The sequence below is a fragment of the Palaemon carinicauda genome, chromosome 37 (genome assembly GCF_036898095.1).
Source record: "Palaemon carinicauda isolate YSFRI2023 chromosome 37, ASM3689809v2, whole genome shotgun sequence".
In the NCBI taxonomy this organism is placed as follows: domain Eukaryota; kingdom Metazoa; phylum Arthropoda; class Malacostraca; order Decapoda; family Palaemonidae; genus Palaemon; species Palaemon carinicauda.
This window is the reverse complement of record NC_090761.1, coordinates 11155302-11176931: the sequence shown is the minus strand read 5'-3', so window position 1 is coordinate 11176931 and position 21630 is coordinate 11155302. Positions and strand designations below refer to the sequence as shown.

Genomic DNA, 21630 nt, shown 5'->3' with positions numbered 1-21630 from the left:
TTGTTTTTTATAATCTTAATGTTTTCTAAATTCATGAAAAGAAATATAATGACCAACTAGAAACCTTTATTATAATGTAATCAAACTGTTCTTTTATTAGTCAATCCACATTCATGAATACGGATAGTTTTCCTGGCTGAACATACTTTATTTTCACAATTGGTGCTATCATATTTTAGTATATCCTATTTTCCCTTGTTTTCAGGTGTCAGTGCAACTAGTACGTGTATTCCTAAACTCTCTGAAGTAACATCACATCTTTAGTCTTGCGGTCATTTTTGTCAATTACGTTTGGACCGGCCATTACATTTTTTTTATTTTCTTCTTATTTAGCAATTCCTCGTTTTCTTATTTGACTGCCCCAAAAATCTCATGTGTGCTTTCGTCTATTTGGAAAATATGATGATTTAAATCCAAATAGAGGTTAACTTGCTTTAGAAAATAATGATTGATTTTATTACCAAAAGTATTGATAACAGAAAAGATAAATAATGACTGGATTATGAATCAAACTAGCACATTCTTGCTATTTTCTTTAAGATAATAATAATAATAATAATAATAATAATAATAATAATAATAATAATAATAATAATAATAATAATAAAACCTCACCACTGCGTTAGATTCGTTTGCCTTAATGTTTCTATGCTATACAGTAACTACATATCACCGTTCATTAGCCGCATCTCTATTATGATGTCATGAATTTTGCTGCATATGTAGAAAAAGGAAAAATACGGAGAGTATATATTCCTTCATATCACCATAGAGTCTATGAAATACACAATTGACATCTCGTTCCTTCTCATTTGATTGTTATTGATATCTTGGATTTTGAAGTAATTAAATTACGATTAATGAACATTATCCAAAGATCAACGAAGCTGGTAATCTAAGATGTCTGAAACATGTAATTAAAACCAATCTGAAAAGTTAATAAAAGTCTTATATTTCCCTTGTTAAGTAACAGTATATAATTAGCATGATTCCTTAACAATACCTCTGAAATATGCGTAATAAAAAAATGTCAATTATGAAATGAAAATTGTCTTTGTCGTGAAATTTAACGAAAAAGAAACGAGCTTATCATTATCGAAATTTCGTATTGACGTCCATATCCGAGTTTGATAAACAAGAAACTAAAAAGAGTCTTATCTGTAAGATGTAAAAGGACTTTCCATGCTCCAGGTCAAAACTATTTAACTTCAAGAACATCATAAGGTGTGCCATGGCTAGCACTCACTATAATCTTTTAAGAAAAGTTAAACAACAAAAACATATCTTCCTGACGTTTTCTAAATTCATGTCACTGCTCAAAAAGCAAAGGAAATTCCAGCCATCATAACCATTATCCTTTCCACGTACTGACGTACTTAAAAAACAACACAAGCAAACGCGAATTACTCAGAAAGTTAGTCAAAAGTGCACGTCTTTCATAACTAGAAATTTTGAAGTTACGAGAGGCAGCGAGAGGGGACACATTTCCAGATGAAATGATAACGACTAAGATTGACAAAACTTTCTGCAACCTCTCTCCGACATCAAAGGTTTGTGCGTTTCTATTCATCATTATATTTTCTTTAGTTCGTGGGTTGTTCTCCTGAAAGTTTTTGCCAAAGGTGGTAAGTGTGTGGTGAAAAAAATTGTATGTATATGTATATATATATATATATATATATATATATATATATATATATATATATATATATATACATATATATATATACACACATATATATATACATATATACACACACACACTAACACACACACACACATATATATATATATATATATATATATATATATATATATACACACACATACACACACATATATACTCGTATATATATATATATATATATATATATATATATATATATATATATATATATATATATAAATTTCAAAATATGAAAATTAACAAGATTTTGAAATGGAAACCTTAAAATGGTTTTAAATTGTCGACAATTAGAAAATTTCGAGATTAATCTGGATTAAACTTTTCGACGAAATACATGATCAAACTCCTTCAAAGGTTCGATATTTTTTTTTCCTTCAGATCTGTCATTGCTCGTTAATCAAAGCGTAAACTATGAGATTTCTTCGCCCTCTTAGAATTTCAACCTGTAAACTATGATTTTACCCAGTTCATTACCCCTCAGATCAGCACTGCTGCTCCTCATGACAATCTGTGGCCTCAATACGTCAGCATTTTAAACAAAAATGTTACAGATTAATTCTATATACTAGAATAATTGTTTTTTTATCAAATTGAAAATAGTATTTTAAAGATCTATGGAGAATGTTTAGTTATAAACTTTATGTGTTTGTGTGTGTGTGCGTGTGAGTGTCTTTGTGTGATACTTCCCTTACCATTTTAAACAAAAATGTTATACATTAATTTCATATGCTGCAATTAGAGCAGCTAGCTCATGTTTCATGGGAATAATAATCTTTTTATCAATATAAAAAAATTATGATAAAAATCTGCGGAAATGTTTTAGTTTTAAACTTTGCATACAAGGAACAAATTCGATTTTAAATGAAAGCAGGAGCAGGAATTGGGGATGTCTGGATCACTACAAAAGTTTCAGGCATCGTAATACTCAACCAAGTATTGATTTCACGATCAGGTATTGTGAGAGAAATGATGAAGAGTATGGGGTTGGATATTAATGCGAGGTTGGCACGCATTTTAGAAGGAAAATCCAGTAATTTCTAAAAGCAACTGTGATATGAATTTTTTTTTTCCGACAATATGATAGGAAACCTATTTTTTCGTACTGGTTCATTAAATTGCATACGTAGCATTAGGGAAATGAAGAGCTACAATAACAACATGAGATTCTTTTATGCTGAGTGATTGTGGGATGCACAACATTGCTTAAATGATAATTCAAAGAATTAATGAATTAGTATTACTAATGCTGTGAATAGCCAATAGTAAATAGAATATTAATTTCAAAGGGAGCGTTTCTTTAAATAGACAAGGAATTAATAATTTTTATACTAAAAATGCCACATAGAACATGAGATATAGATTTAAAATTAACAATAACTATTACTTATATTATAATAATCTTATGGAAAAAATAGTATTTATTAAAAAGTTTACTTTACTTTGAAGGACCGAGGAATTATCATTACTTGTGCTATTAATGTTTTCTAGAATACGGAACATTGATTTGAAATAATACTTTATAGAATACTAGGAATAGGTATTATTATTTTACAATAACCTATAACACAAAGTATTGACTTTAAAGGAAACGATTCTATGAAGAACCAAACACTTGCTGATACGTGTTATAATTACCTTATAAAACATAAAATTTATTGATTTAGAATTTAACATCTCTTTATAATCAGCCATATATACCCTCAATATCTTGGTATTTTTGCATTACAAAAAAAAAAAAAATATTAAAATTAGTAATTTCTTTGTTTTACTGGAACTGGTTTCACACAGATACTTAATCATAAAATTAGATTTTCAGAACTGATTGGTTACAATTATGAATAAAATGAGGCTGACAAGAGTACCGTAAGATCTGTACTCACTATTTCATAGATGTGGTGAAATGGGTGCAACTGAGAAAACCGGCAATAAGTTGAAATAAATTGATAATGTATTAGAGAATGTGATGCAATCTGTAAAAATCTATTTTTTTTAACTGATAGCATGAAAACGAATAACACAACAAAACTCCAGAATGGTGTAATTCAATGATAACTTTAAAATACTCTCCCGTTTGTTTACAAATCCCAGGTAAATTATGTGGCGAGTTTTCTATTGGTAAAATTGGAAAACTTTTGATAAAAAAAAATTTCGACAGCACGCTGGATCTGTCGTATATACACATTTAACAATCAAGAAAGGGGTAAGACAACTGCAGTGGAACTCATTATCTCAGAAGGCAAATCCAATGAAACAGGTTTTTAAAAACAATGACATTACCAAGACGGGATGAATATGATGGGTGTATTTACAGGTACCCCAACATAACACGAATCATTGTCAAAAAATAAGCTCGTAGGGTACCTTAATGGTTTGCATCATATGAAACTGTAGATACGTTTTCTGTGTGCAAAACTCGTTTGTCATGCCAAGCCCAAATCAACCGTTCATCTGGCAACCTCTTAGAGTTGGGATCTTCTATAGCGGGGTGGCCCCATTCACAAGCTTCATTGCTTTACTTATATCTTCCATGGTAGCAAAATAACCCTAAGGTTATAAACTAAACGATTTTGCGTATGCTTTGAGGAGAGGATACATTTACATTTCAAAGTTCACCACCATTTTGCGTGTCCTTACAAGGCAGAAGCATATCTGAGAATTCTACATACCATTGTCTATGATCCCACTTAATATTGGAGATTTGAGAAGAAAGTTTGAAGATTGATGAAGAAATTTTCACATTAGTTCACATTGGCTATTTCAAATGTTGTTTGAAAAACTATACTTAATTGAAGGGCAAGACCTTTGGCAATTTAATGGCATTGATTCCTCAGTAACGTGAAGGGTACAATGAAAACAGTACTATTGGAAAAGTTACAAAAATATTCAATGCTACTCCCATGATTCTATTGAAGATAATGTCAGTTGTCTTGATATATGCAATAGCTTCGAATTCAGATTCATTTCTATCAGAGAATAATGACTGCAATAAGTGAAATTTTATCAAGACCAAGTTCTTGACTATATGGATGCTTGGAATGGCTTCATCCCAGTGATTTGGGTTCCTGTATCATGATTATCTGTAAACTGACTTACTACAACTGTTGTGTAGAATGGATAATGGCGTGTTGCTGATATAATAACCAACCGTATTATAGTTTTCTTTCATTTCTGATGTACGAACAAGCTTTATCCTTTTTAGACAACTACTTACTGTCTTGACAAATGTCTTTAGAAAGGCTAGTCTTGTGATATTTTTTGGGGGAAATATATGATACTTTAACATGATCCATATATTTTTCCCACTCGCTATGTTGTGTTCTATGCGTTTCTGGCCATGATTATTGGATGAAACCACCCGTTTTTGTAGTTTTTTTTTTTGGACCATCATATAAACATAATTATGGGAAACCGGGGTGTTTGGATGGGAAAACTTCTAAAACGAGGGATTTGCAACAACACTAACGGTCATAAATGATAACCAGTTGGAATAATACATGGTTCATGTAAGTGGCGTCAAAGTACAACAGTTTAAAAAGCAATGACTAAAAATCGCATTTGAAAGCGGAAATTAAACACAAGATCTCCAGCTAACATAACCCTCACCACATAACCTAACCTAGAAGCCATCCCCTTACCTACCGCAGGGGGATTGGGCTACGCCACCCTGCGACCCCCTTTCGAGGGCCGTATACTTACCTACCCTCCTTAAGAAGTCATTTTCTTACTTATAAGGTGGAGCCACGGACTCCCTTACCAAAATTCGCCCCCCTTCCCCCACCTTAGACCGCCGTATCCCTAAGACTAAGTTTCGACCCTGTGTTTGCTTCCCTAACGACTTCACACCATACGAAGTAACACTGGATAATGATATTATTTCGTAATACTAGCTTCATATTATAGTAATTCACACAAAGATAAACACCATTGTTTAACAGTTTTACTGCTCTTCTGATTGGCAAGAAGTACACCTCCTTGAGTCACTATTAAATTATCATAAGTTGGCATGTTTACAGTATTCCTTACCTTACGTTTGGGAGGGCGAAGGTTGATAGTCCTCTATAAATGTTTTGAGTACCGGGACTGTCTCTCTCATATAGGGTGCCGGTTTAATATTCAAGAAACTCTAATAGGTCCCATTTAAAAAAAAAAAAAAAAAAAAAAAACCACCACTTCTCATCAACCATTGTCTTACGGGACATCCAGCCCACACAGTGTTCAATATGGAACTGAAGAGAAAATGGGGTGGGGATGGGTTTTCTAAAACTTCATCGGGGAATTTATGAATAAGTATTTGTAAGCTGTAATTGATTAAAAGAAAAAAAAAAAAAAAAAAAAAAAAAAAAAAACCGAATACATAATTGTAAAAACGCAGAAAGCTCCTCAAAGCGGTTGAAACCAACGCATGCGCAATGGCCTTGGAATAGGAAATAACTTCACATTTTAATCGAGAGGTACGTAAGTTATATACCCTAGCCACCATTAAACAAATAGAGAAAAATGCCTAACTATCTAGCACTCGTCCCCTTTCTTATTGCGCAATCCAATTTCGCTAGTAATTAATGTATCATATATAAACCTTTTAATACAATCAATGTTACTATCCTGACATGAGTACGCTTAACATTTATTGTAAGTGCTTTGGTGTATGTAATCATCATATGGAAAAGGAAATAAAATTATAAACATTGGTAAAAGTTTTAAAATTATGAATTATGAAGTAAACTAGAAATGTGGTAATACACACACAAAAAAAATACATTAGTATAAATTTCAGTAGATCAGTTTACAAATAGGAAATTATAAACGATTGTTTTGACTATATATGTAATTTTCTCTGTTCCCAAAAATCAAAGGGTCGAACACCATTTTCTAAGATTATTCTGCAGTAATTAATGAATTCTTGCTGAAAAGCTGGTTAAACCAATTAATAACTAGAAAGAAAATATATTAGATATACAGAATATTTTACTTTTCGAAATATTATTCCTATGATATTATTAGTGCTATTATTGGTCTTTTGAACCCAGAGTAGAATTTTTTTTATTCATTTCCCTTTGTAAACTTCCGCAATTACATGTCACCTAAAATTACTAGAATACCTTAAAATAGAATACGTTATACGTACAAGTTATAAACAGAAGCAGTTCTCTCAATCTAACTAGATATTTTCACTTGTATAACATTGGAAGTTCAGTCCTTTTCCTCTTGGATATATGTTTAGAATGTCCCTGATGTGGAAAATGAAAAGGAATTTCATTTTTTATTTGCATATTAATTAAATACTTCCATTACTTAGGTGTGAAAATGAAAATTGCTTTATATTTATTTAATTTGCCAAATACACAATTCGTGATCTGTTATTTTAGAGGAATCTAAACTGAGCTTGTTGTCACAGTTACTTACAATCTAGTTCGCTAGTAAACTACCGAGATCACCAATTGAGTGTTTACATTTAAGAAAACAGAAGTCTGTTCCAGTTCTTTTGTTCTGGTAGATCAGTTCAACGTGAGGCAGAGTGGAGAGAGGTTTGTCGATCCATCATTATACATATATCCGGCCGATCAACGATCCTATGGTTTTATCCGGGAATTATCTTCGCTCTGGATTTGGATTTTTTTAACCTCATGAACTCAAAGTAATATATAAGTGCGACATCGATGGGGCTCATGGAGACGGCAACCGGGTATTATTCCGTATATCGGAAGTTTGAACCCCTGAGACTACCACACCACCTCGTCCATTAAAGTGTAGCTTTATTCCTGCCGGGCTGATATAAGATGTGAGTAACTTGGTGATTATGCACGCTCAGTATACTTTAATTTATAACAGTTAACAATTCCATTCATGAATTGTGGCAGCCAGCGTGTCTGCTATTAATATTTAATATAATTTGACCTTGAACATTTTAAATTATACTGTATTTGGTGTATTTTATCAACTTTAAACGCAATTTTCACTGTTTCACCTTTAATATAAATTCGAGTAGATTATCGTGCTCGGCTTGTTATTTGTCAAGTTGTTTTCTTTATATAGCTCGAACTTTCTTAAGGGTAATTTTTTGCGTTGGGTTAGATGCTGTTTTATATCCTTTTACAGTGTATTGTTTCATAAATTTCAGGTCGGTGTTGAATAAAGGGATATATGGTGAAGAGATTATTACTGCATACGACCACTTGGTAATTTGAGTGGTTGAATATTCTCGAGGACTTCGGAACGGCAACTCAGCTTACTGCTTTCAATTATTTAACTATGTAAACGATCAGATGTATTGTTAAATATAGTCATTTTAGAACTAGATATTTTATTATATCCCAGAAGTTTATTCAAATGGCGCCCCCGGGTGGGCGCGCTGGAAAGCTGCTGTTGCCGTTTCCGTGGCCTCATTCGGTGTCGTAACTTGCTAATTGTATTATTTTTCTCATTACGAATTGTTTGGTGAATTATTGGTATTTCATTTAAGGTGGTAATAATTTTTCATTTTACTGCGCTTTGTTTCGTGTTTAGTTTTATTGCTTGTTTGACAATTTCGTAATGCATTCGATTATATACGTGCGATATTGTTAGTTATTACCGGCCGTGCTGTGGTTTGTTTAGTTTTGCTTGTTTGGCAATTTCTTAATACATTCGATTATTTACGGGCGATATTGTTAGTTATTACCGGCCGTGCTGTGATTTGTTTAGCATTCGTGATTTTTTTTTAAGTATATATTTGTAACATTTATTTCTTTGTGAGCAGTATCTGTGTTTTGTGCCAAAATGTCTCATAAACTTAAATATCACATTAGTTCACGAGGGAATTTTAGAGGACAAGTGAATATTATTTTTAATGACATTTCAAGTTTGTCTGGTAAATCGGAAGATGAAAGAAAGATTCTTGAAATCAAATTAAACCGAGTTAAAGATGAACTTTCCAGATTGGATGTTATCATTAGAGATTTGAAATGGGAAGATAATGCTTCGGACGAAGCCAAAGCTGTTGCTGAGAACGAAAGGGAAATTACTGAGAGTAGTTCTTATGATGACAAAATAAATCGGTGTTTGTATAATTTAACCAAAGTTTCTGTATCACAATCGCCATGTTGTAATAGTGGTAGGCTTAAAAGTCCTGAGGCTCCTTTGCCTACGTTCTGTAGCCAAGATGGTGAAGATTTGACAAAGTTTTTAAGTCAGTTTGAAGATGTTGTACAGCGGTATAATTATTCAGACTTTGACAAGTTTTTGCTATTAAAACAGCAAATTTCCGGTAGAGCGTCACATTTGATTAATTCATTGGATAGTGTACAACAGTCTTATACTATTGCAAAGGATTTACTCTTACAAGCACTTGCGTCTCCTTCAGTTCGTAAGTTTAATGTATTGCAGCGTTTGACAGAGTTGAAGTTGGATTTTTCATCTGATCCATTTGAGTATATTGGTAAAATTAATTCTATACAAGACTCTATTAAAAGTTTGAGTATCTCTGTTGATGACGTAGTAAAGTATTTTTCATGGAAGGGACTAAACAAAAAATTTCAAGATCAGCTTGTGCAAATTACAAATGAAACTAACCCTTCTTTGGATCAGATAAAAGTAAGTTCTTTGAGGCGAGTGAGAGATATATGGAAGTACAGAAACGAGTTGATTATAGATCCAAACACAGACCATGTCCCTCTAATTCAGCTGTTGGTTTAGCAGCCAAAGTAGATTGTCAATCAACCCCCACCACAAGTTTAGCATCTAACGTAAAGTTACGGAAAGATAATGCTAATGTATTCAAACATTGTTCTCTTTGTGATAATGGGGACCATCCAGTTCATAAATGTAGTAAATATCCGGACCCTAAATCAAAGCTCGATAGGCTGAAGAAACTTAAAGCTTGTATAAAATGTGCCCGGTTGGATCACTCTTCAGATAAGTGCAATTTCTATTTTGCCAGACGTTGTTTTTGTGGTTCTTTTCATTTCACGTTTTTGTGTTTGAGTAATATAAGGAAAGAACACACAAATGATAGTAATGGTTTGGCAAAGAAGGGTAAAGATAAGCCTCCAAAGTCAGATAAGGTAGAAGTAAAAGATAAGAGTTCGAGTATAACTTTTGCTGAAGCCTCAAGGGATGTTATGATGGTAAATGATTGTAGTCTTGCAATTCTACCCACCTTTTCTTGTGACCTTCTTAATGGAAATCGCATCCGTTGTTTGCGAGATGGGGGATGTCAATCAAATTTCATAACTGAAGAGTGTGCTGTTAGGGAAAATTTACCAATTGTTAAATCAAATATTACGTTAAGAGTAAATGGATTTAATTCTTCCCGATTGTACAATACGTGTTCTTATAAAGTGTCTATGATGATTGGGGACAGATTATGTGAATTGGAGGCTATGAGTGTACCATCCATAAAAACATGTTTAAAACTACCTGGTTTGACATCTGTTGTTCAGGGTTTTATTGAAAAGGGCTATACTGTTGCTGATAAATATCTGTTGAATGGAAAGGATGAAATTATGGACGTAGATTTCATCTTAGGGTCGAATTCTGCATATTGCCTTAAGGAAAATACTGTTCTTTTTGGTGACTTAGAGGGTAATATACCTTCTGTGTACTCGGTAACTCCGTTGGGTATTATGCTCATAGGAAATCTGGATCAAATGAGTCATAATTTGATACATTTGAAGAATTGTCAGGACACTGTTGCCCATATTTCATGCTCTAATATTTTATCTATAGTATGTGAAGAAGTTGAGGACATGGGTAATGTCTGCAATGCTTCCCTGACAAACAGTTATACGGAAGTTGGAGCTAATTTTGCGGTACTTGATCATAATGGAGAAATTATAGACACTGAATTTGAGAGAGCCAGCAAAGAAGTTCTCGACAACTTATGTTTGAAAACATTGAATTTTGATGATGTTAATATTCCAGAAGATTATGTCGAGAACAATGATAAAATTGTTGACTATGTTCTCAGTAACACTACTCGGAATGCTGACGGCAGACTAGTTATGCCCTTAATTTGGAATAATAAAGTAAAACATTTATTGGGCAAAAATCGTAATTTGGCAACTCAAATTTTGAAGTCTAATTTAAAGAAATTCACCATAAATAATCCTGATTACTTAAATATGATGGATCAATATTTCAAAGAACAACAGGAGTTAGGCATCATAGAAAGAATAGAGAATTTGGAACAGTTTTTGTTGGAGAATCCTTGTCACAGTTTCATGGGTCACCTGGGAGTTTTCAAGCTTGAGAGAGAGACTACAAAATGTCGGGTGGTCTTTTTGTCTAACCTTAGTGAAAGAGATCCCTCTCAGAAAGTTACACTAAGTCACAATCAAGCCATGTTGAGTGGACCTTGCATCAATCAAAAGATAACCACTGCTCTTTTGAACTTACGCTTTGATACTAAATTGCTATGTTTTGATGTAAAGAAAGCTTTTCTAAATATTTGCTTGACCCCTTTGGATTCAAACAAGCTGCTATTTTTGTGGTTCAAAAATATGGCTCGGAAAGATTATACTCTTGTTGGATATAGAAATTTGAGATTGCCCTTTGGCTTAGTTTGCTCACCTTGTTTGCTTTTGCTTGGTCTGTACAAAATCCTTATGATTGATACTGATATGGATTCTAAAGAAATTAAGGAACTTAAGAGACACATCTACTCCCTAATCTATATGGATAATGGTAGCATCACCTCCAATACTGCAGAAGAACTTCAGTGGGCATTTGATAATCTTAAAAACATATTTGAACCTTATAAATTTTTTCTGCAGCAGTTTGTCACTAACGATGAGGAACTACAGGATAAAATTGATGAAAATGAATCTAAGAAAACCTCAACAGAAGTTAAGCTTTTGGGAATGGTATGGAATCGTTTAGATGATACTTTAAGAACCCGACATTTGCAGTTGGATATTGGAGCAGATAATAAGAGGAAAGTATTAAAATCCATTGCTGCACACTATGATGTGTTTGGATTTACAGGACCAATTCTAAATAGAGCAAGATTGTTTTTGCACAAATTGCAGTGTGATGGCTCATTTGATTGGGATATGAAACTTGATGATAGCCTTTTGAGGGAATGGAAAAACATTTGTAGACAAGTCAATGCATCTCCTGAAATAAAGATTCAAAGGTTTGTGGGAAGAAGGAATAGTCAGTATAGATTGGTAGCCTTTACTGATAGCAGTAAAGATATATATGGTACTACTGTTTATATTCAAGAGATTGATTCTTTGGAAGTTAGTTTTGTACTTTCAAAAAACAGAATTGTCAACAAAGCGCTTTCAGCTAAGGGAATTCCTTCATTAGAATTTCAGTCTATTGTATTGGGCTCGGAAGTATTAATTGACCTTTATAAAGATCTGGTAGGCCCTGCTTGTGTTTCGCCATTAGATATAGTAGAATTGAAGCTATATTCTGACAGTCTAGTTTCTCTTGCTTGGATTAATTCTCATGTTCATAAGCTTGAGAAGCAAAGTAAAAAAAGTATATTCATTCTTAATCGGTTGGAACACATAAGTAGACTTTGTGAAATTCATCCTATTATTTATGGATTTGTTTCAGGTATTGAAAACCCAGCTGATCAAATTACCAGACCTGTTTCATATAGAACTCTTATAAAGTCTAATTATTTTTCAGGACCTAAATTTTTAAAAGTGTGTTCTAATATGGATATGCAGATCAGCAGAGATGATATTTTGAGTATTCAGGTTCCAAATCCTTTGGCAAAACCTGACCTTTCAGCCCTGGAAGCACGCAACTATCAGGTCATGCATGGCACGTCTATAGCTAAAGTTAATGAGCATTTAATATCTCCACAGAAATATTCTGATTTCTACAAACTGGTTTCCGTGCATAGATTAGTTTTAAAGTTTGTTCACATTCTAAAAGGTAGACTGTATAAAAGGGATACAGTTAAATACGCTCATATGAAAGTAACCTCAACAAATTTGTATACAGAGGCTATTACTCAAATCCTGAAAGTTGACCAAGACATTCACTTTGCAGATGTGAAAAAGTATTTTTCAAGTAAGTTCAAGAATGTTGGGAATATCCCCAATCTAGTTAATCAACTTAATGTTTATCCTGATAGGACTGGTTTATTGAGAGTTAGGAGTAAATTTTCTCGTTGGAAATGTGATGAAAGTATCCGTTATCCCATATTGTTGTCAAAGCACAGTGAGCTTGTGAGATTGATAATTTTAAGTTTACATTGTGCATTATCCCATTCAGGTTGCTATGTAATTTTAACCGAATTAAGAAAGCAGTATTGGGTACCGCACTACTTCTCTGTTGTAAAACGTGTATTGAAGGAGTGTATTACTTGTCGCAAGGTGAAACAGAGAACTATTAAACTTAATCAATCACCATACAGAGAATTTAGACTGGAACCCCCTAACATTCCATTTAAATATATTTTTATTGATCACTTGGGATACTTTCAGGTAAAATATCAACAGAAGAAAATTAAGGTCTGGATTTTGTGCATCACTTGTTTATGGTCAAGAGCAATAAATTTGAAGATATGTTTTGATCTTAGTACTGTAGAATTCTTGAGAGCCTTCCAGATCCATACTTATGAATATGGCATTCCTGAATTGTGCTTATCAGATTTAGGTTCATCATTGGTAGCTGGAGCAAATATAATGACTGATTTCTTGAGGGATTCTGATACTCAAGCATATTTTGAAGAAAATAATGTGAAGTCTCCCACTTTTGAACAATATTTCAAGGGTTGTCATCCATTGGGAGGTTTAGTTGAAGTTTGTGTTAAAATGGTGAAGCAACTAATCCATGGCTCTATTAAAAATTACGTGTTGGAATACAGAGATTTTGAGTTCATTGTTGCTCAAACAATTTATCAAGTCAATCGTAGACCTGTGGCATTTTTTGAAGGATTGAGAGATGAAAGTGATGACTTTATTCCAGACCCGATAACTCCTGAAAGACTTATCTATGGTTATGATAGGATCTCTCTTAATCTTATCCCCTCTTTGCAGCCAGACCCAGAAATGGATTCTGAATGGATTGCAAATAAGGAGCCACTTTTGCACATTAAAGAGAGCTATAATAAATTGAAAAATGTACGGAAGGCTCTGACTGAAACCTATAATAATGAATTTTTGGCTCATTTAATGAAGCAAGCAGTCAACGTTAAGAGTAGGTACAAACCCGTTACGCATAAACAACTAAAACCAGGTGATATTGTATTGATAAAAGAAGAAAATTGTAAACCCTTTAATTATCCAATGGCGGTGGTGAAGGAGACTGTAATGAACACTATTGGGGAGACAACTAATGCAATTTTATTGAAAGGTAGAACTCGCGAATTAGTAAAGCGTCATGTAAGCTCTTTGATTCCAATTTTAAGTGTAAATGAAATGCATGTAAACTCTGATCAGTCTGGGAAATCTGTTATTATTGATGACTCTTTTCAGATTGTAAATAAGGTGCGACGGAAAGCCGCCATGGAAAGTGAAAGCAGAACTAAAAATATGCTTATTAATGAATAATTTAGTTCTGTGGAAATGTATATTTTGTATATATTTGGCTGGGTATTGCAGTAAAAATTTATTTACATTTTTGTGCTTAATTTTTGTAATAGTTCAATAACGTTGCTTTATTGAACCCTTCCCCTGGAGTGTGGAAAATGAAAAGGAATTTCATTTTTTATTTGCATATTAATTAAATACTTCCATTACTTAGGTGTGAAAATGAAAATTGCTTTATATTTATTTAATTTGCCAAATACACAATTCGTGATCTGTTATTTTAGAGGAATCTAAACTGAGCTTGTTGTCACAGTTACTTACAATCTAGTTCGCTAGTAAACTACCGAGATCACCAATTGAGTGTTTACATTTAAGAAAACAGAAGTCTGTTCCAGTTCTTTTGTTCTGGTAGATCAGTTCAACGTGAGGCAGAGTGGAGAGAGGTTTGTCGATCCATCATTATACATATATCCGGCCGATCAACGATCCTATGGTTTTATCCGGGAATTATCTTCGCTCTGGATTTGGATTTTTTTAACCTCATGAACTCAAAGTAATATATAAGTGCGACATCGATGGGGCTCATGGAGACGGCAACCGGGTATTATTCCGTATATCGGAAGTTTGAACCCCTGAGACTACCACACCACCTCGTCCATTAAAGTGTAGCTTTATTCCTGCCGGGCTGATATAAGATGTGAGTAACTTGGTGATTATGCACGCTCAGTATACTTTAATTTATAACAGTTAACAATTCCATTCATGAATTGTGGCAGCCAGCGTGTCTGCTATTAATATTTAATATAATTTGACCTTGAACATTTTAAATTATACTGTATTTGGTGTATTTTATCAACTTTAAACGCAATTTTCACTGTTTCACCTTTAATATAAATTCGAGTAGATTATCGTGCTCGGCTTGTTATTTGTCAAGTTGTTTTCTTTATATAGCTCGAACTTTCTTAAGGGTAATTTTTTGCGTTGGGTTAGATGCTGTTTTATATCCTTTTACAGTGTATTGTTTCATAAATTTCAGGTCGGTGTTGAATAAAGGGATATATGGTGAAGAGATTATTACTGCATACGACCACTTGGTAATTTGAGTGGTTGAATATTCTCGAGGACTTCGGAACGGCAACTCAGCTTACTGCTTTCAATTATTTAACTATGTAAACGATCAGATGTATTGTTAAATATAGTCATTTTAGAACTAGATATTTTATTATATCCCAGAAGTTTATTCAAACCTGATTCATGTTACTAAATCAAAGAGATTGTTGGAAAAAGAGTGCCCTGCCAAACTGATGATCACCAGACAAATTTTATATCGATTTTATTGAAAAAATAAAGAGAACTCCGTATAGCTTAATTAACTATAATTCAAAGCTAGAAACCTGAAGTTTTCTATAAAGGTTTAAAGGCCACTAATAAATGGCATAGGCAAGGGACAGAGACATTGCCCTATCAAGCAGGGCAATGCCATAGAGACTGACTATTTATACATATGATCAGTGCCTAAGTCCCTTCTACACTCCAACTAGGACCAAAGAAGGCCAGGCAATGGCTGCTGATGACACAGCAGATAGACCTATAGTCTCCCCCAAAACCCGCCCACCTTACCTCACAAAGATGGTGAGGTTGCAGTGACCAAAGGAACTAACGAGTTTGAGCGGGACTCGAACCCCAGTCTGGCGATCATCAGTCAGGGACGTTACCACATAGGCCAGCACAACCTTGTGTTTGAGGAAATGGCCATTGATACGATATCTATTCACTATTATATATTTATTTGTCTACGTTTTGGAATACTCAGATCTCTTCATTATGATTTTGTAGTCGATATTCTGTACTCCTTTGGTAAAACCTCCTTGATTATGGATAGATTTATAATTGTAATAGGGCTATTAAATCCGTAAATATTGTGACATCCTACATACATTTTGGTTGCTTAAAATATGGTTACTAGGATTTAACGATGAAAACAATAAGAAAAGTTGGCTCCTACAAGGAAATTTGTGATTTATTCTCGTGAAAAAAAATATTCTCGGATACTTCAAGTTTTGTCCGTATTCTAATACCAATCACTGAGTAATCAAATCATAATCGATTGAGGAAATAAGATGAAGTCAAACTCAGGTTACATGCAGTGGTCCCAAAAATATCAGACCTGCCAGATATAATATTAGAATTATTACCCAATTAATCTTAATGTTATCGTAATGTGTTATTTTCTTGCGAAGGGCAATAATGGCCTATAAGTGGGAAAAGTTATTGTTTAATATTTACTTTAAGGTGTTGAATATTTCCATTTAAATGTAAATTATTTAACGGTTTACTACATATCAGGAGTTTCATAATAAGTATATATATATATACAGTATATATATAATACACAATTATAGATTAACGGAAGAAAACACGATATATATATATATATATATATATATATATATATATATATATATATATATATATATATACTGTATATATATGCATATAAATACTGTGTATATATATATATATATATATATATATATATATATATATCTATATATATATATATCTATATATATATATATATCTATATATATATATATCTATATATATATATATCTATATATATATATATATATATATATAAATATATATATATATATATATATAAATATATATATATATATATATATATATATATATATATATATATATATGCATTTATATACACACACACACATATATATATATATATATATATATATATATATATATATATATGTATGCATATATATATATACACACATTATATATATATACATATATATATATATATATATAATATAATTCATTACTTATATAGTTTATTTGTTATTTCTTTATTTCCTTTCCTCACTGGGCTACTTTCCCTATTGGAGCTCTTTGGGCTTGTAAAATTCTCCTTTTCCAACCAAAGACATACCTTGGCTAATATATATATATATATATATATATATATATATATATATATATATATATATATATATATATATATATATATATATATATATATATATATATATATATATATATATATATATATATATATATATATATATATAGCCAAGGTATGTCTTTGGTTGGAAAAGGAGAATTTTACAAGCCCAAAGAGCTTCAATAGGGAAAGTAGCCCAGTATATATATATATATTAGCCAAGGTATGTCTTTGGTTGGAAAAGGAGAATTTTACAAGCCCAAAGAGCTCCAATAGGGAAAGTAGCCCAGTGAGGAAAGGAAATAAAGAAATAACAAATAAACTATATAAGTGATGAATTATAAAAATAAAATATCTTAAGATCAGTATCAGCGTTAACATAGATTAACTATAAAACGAGACTTATGCCAAACTATTCACAAGAAGAGACGTAACAAAGAGTTTGAACATCTTGAGTTTCAGCGATTCAATATGTCAGATTAGGAGGATCATTCCGTAATCTGGTCTAAGCTGAAATATGACTTTCAAAATATTGTGTTGTTTTGTTCTTTATAATGGAAAAAGTCATGTCTGTTAGAGTTAACGGTATACCAAGTACTACGTACAGGATGGTACAGTCGGGGAAGAAATGAATGGAATGGATACTCTGAATTATGAAAAAGTTTATGCCCAAGATTAATATCTAGATCAGGAATAAAGAACTTGATAGACGGCAAGTTTCTTTCCAACAGATTATGATAATGGTTAGCACCTGGAGACCAGACAGGAGAACAAACTTGAAACAAGCTAATATGAAAGAATTAAAACATTTCCTAAGGATTATCTAATCAAGGAAAATATTAGATTACTTTATCAAAATGCTAAATTTTTTATGCAACTGAAGAATTTGCAATCAAGAATCACACTTAGAATATTAAATGTGTTTTATATAGTTAAAGAAACATTGCCAGCGCAAAGATCTATATGTTGAGGAGTCACCGTTCTCGACATCTTACAAACATTCATTGAGTTTTGTTAGGGTTCAACTTCATGATACGTAATTTGCACCCTGCACTAATATTAGCTAGATGTTGATTAAGAAAAACCATTTAACTTATTATTATTATTATTATTATTATTATTATTATTATTATTATTATTATTATTATTATTATTATTATTATTATTATCATTGTTATTCTTATTCTTATTATTATCATTATTGTTGTTGTTGTTGTTACTAGCTGAGCTACAGGCCTAGTTGGAAAAGCAGGATGCTATAACCGCAAGGGCTCCAACAGGGAAAATAACCCAGCGAGGAAAGTTAAAAAGAAACGAATACACCACAAAAGAAGTAATGAACAATTAAAATAAAATATTTTAAGAACAGTAACAAGAGTAAAATAAGTCTTTCATATATACTGTAAACCATAAAAAATAAAAAATACAATAGAAGAAGAGAAATAAGATAGAACAGTGTGCTTGAGGGTACCTTCAAGCAATAGAGCTACTAGAAGAAAGATTGATAATATGGGAGGAAAGGAGCGAGAAAGAAATGCTTCTTGAAAACACCTGTACATGGTATGTGAGACTTACCCAAGACAGTTTTAAAAGGTAAAGTAGAGCTCACATGCAGATGTATCCCTGGGGAAAGAAATATAGAGTTTTTACTTTAAGACTACAGTAACTAAAATTAAGCAAGTTCGTGTATCGAAAAGATACATATCGACATCGCTTTCTACCTACCTGCACTTAACTTAGGAGAAAGATGAGTGTAGGTTGTTGGAGATGGAGAAAAGATTCCTTTATTCAGAAAGAAGTTAATGAGCTAACCATGCCAGGCTATTTATCATTATTCCTGATGTCCTTTGGAAGTTGCAAAATATGTGGGAAGTTCACCGAACACAACCTCTTTAGGTGTGTGTATATATATACATATATATATATATATATATATATATATATATATATATATATATATATATATATTTATATATATATATCATATATATATATATATATATATATATATCTATCTATATATATAATATATACGTATATATATATATATATATATATATATATATAAATGCTTTTGGAGCTTAATTTCTCTGCTACAATTGCCATTGAAGGCGATTCCTTTAGTGTTTTCTACAGGAATATTCGTGTTTTCGCAGTTTCTTCTGATTCTCCAGCGTAAGCCATTCGTCAATGGAACAATAATTAGTGTTTTCCATTTATTTCGACCACTACAACATTATTTTTTCAAGAAACTTTGTCTTTAAAAAGGGAATAAAGATTAACACAAGTTTTAAAATTCATTTAATATATGAGGATTTAACTAACATTTTCCGTTACTTGTTTTAAGATAATATTTCATGTCATAAGAAAATGAAAAAAAAGCAAAAATAAAGATATTTTCAAAAATTTCAGAGATGCTTATAGACAACCCGCATTGCAGGTCAGGCGGTCAAGATCACTTTTCTGTCAGTCTCGTGTCAAGGCCAGAGGTGTATAGTGCTGCTCCTTGGCCGTCACTGGGATGCGACGTCCCTGCCGAAGATCGCACGATTTCAGATGTTGAGGGGCATCTCGTCCCATCATTTCCAACTTTACTGCAAATACGTTTTCTGTTAGATGGGAGAGCGTAATTAGAATCTTGTTGAATGTTCAGCGTTGGAGTTTTGAGAATATTTCATCTCATTTATCTGAGATATCAAGTTTTAATAACTATGTGACAGTTGCCCGATATTCACAACTTCACCTTTTCTTAAAATTTGGAATTTAAAACTTGAGAAGCGTATAATGTTATCTTTGATGGAATTGAGAGACCTGTTATCTTTTGATTAGACTTCTTAGGATGGTGATAATATTTTCTTATGATACGCTTAGGTATGTGAGACTACAACAGCATTCTGACTGCCTTCTGAAAGTTTCTTTTTTGCTCAGTATCAACAAATCTCCTTAAAATCTATATCATCTGACAAACTACAGTCTAAGATCACTGACGAGTTGTGCGCATATTATTTGAAAATTATAGATTTTAGATTAATGTGGCATCTACAGAAAAATATGGTTTCTCATTTTAATATTCAGATAGATTGAAGGACAAATCAATCTATCTTGAAAGTATTCTGCTCAAATCAACAGGGCGTCTGAATTCTACCATAAGATTTTCATTTATTTTTATCTAGGAATGATCTGGAGATATGGTAGTCTTTTGTTGGCGAATCTGTGCGATTTGCTTATTCTAATTTCCTACAATATGACAGATATCTCATCATCATCATCTCCTACACCTATTGACGCCAATGGCCTCAGAGGATTCATTGGCTAGATACATCAAAGGATAGCCAATTACTTGTGATGCGCAATGCCTATCTAACTAAGGCAAGTGACCCCTGCCGGTCCATACTAATATTAAGATCAACCGCCAGGCATCAAGAGTAAAAGCCAAAGAAACAGTTAGTACATCGCCTTAAACTCAATCCGTCACCCTGCTACCAGTGACTTCATCGAGATTTAGGGGGCCATTTCCGCCACACCCAAAGCTCTCATTACTTCACCAAGTTGCTCATCCGCTTATGCGAGTATAACCGTTGGCAAACATGAATTTCTAAGATATACCGCTTAGCAGGGTATATCTAACGTGAGTAATTGACAATGGCAGTATTTGTCAAACACTTATGAGCTAGAAGAGGGAGTCCAAAAGTCAGTGTCCTCCGTGCCAAGTGTTTCCCTGTGGAAATTACCAGCATTGTTAAATGTCTCTCAATCTGTCAAGGCTTTTTGTTTGCTAATGACTTTGTCTTCTAATATACTGTATATGATTCTTTCTTTATGCAACTTTTTTGTCGAAATTTGGTTGATGCACTAAGTAGAAAGTTTGATTTTATTTTTCTAAAACTGCACATCGACTTCAACTCTGAGGTTAAGGACTGAATCCTGTCCCGGGTAGAATAAGTAACAAAAAATATGCGATTCCAAGGCAGATTGAATTTGACATTGAAAGTATTTCATGGTATTGGATTTAAATGTTTCCAAGTAATTTATTGTTCCAGCTGTTGTGTATATATATATATATATATATATATATATATATATATATATATATATATATATATATACATACATATATATATATATATATTTATATATACAGTATATATACACTATATATATATATATATATATATATATATATATATACATATATGTGTGTGTAACATATACATATATATATATATATATATATATATATATACATATATATATATATATATATATATATATATATATATATATACATATATATACACACTATATATACATATATATATATATATATATGCTGTATATATATATATATATCCATAAATTTATATGTATATATATGTATATATATATATATATATATATATATATATATATATATATATATATCAGTTATATCAAATAACCTGTTATCCTTTGTCTGAGGATACAGATAATTTCACCATAAGTACCACCGACCGAAGAACGTGTTT

The 21630-nt window shown here is 32.2% G+C and overlaps 1 long non-coding RNA gene across 1 annotated transcript; it reads left to right on the top strand.

The window, feature by feature from the left end:
- The first annotated feature begins 6928 nt into the window (after positions 1 to 6928).
- Positions 6929 to 14968, top strand: LOC137629451 (uncharacterized). The gene is made up of 2 exons (XR_011041507.1): positions 6929 to 7466; positions 14553 to 14968. It is a non-coding gene; the product is annotated as an uncharacterized lncRNA (long non-coding RNA).
- Positions 14969 to 21630: the final 6662 nt, after the last annotated feature.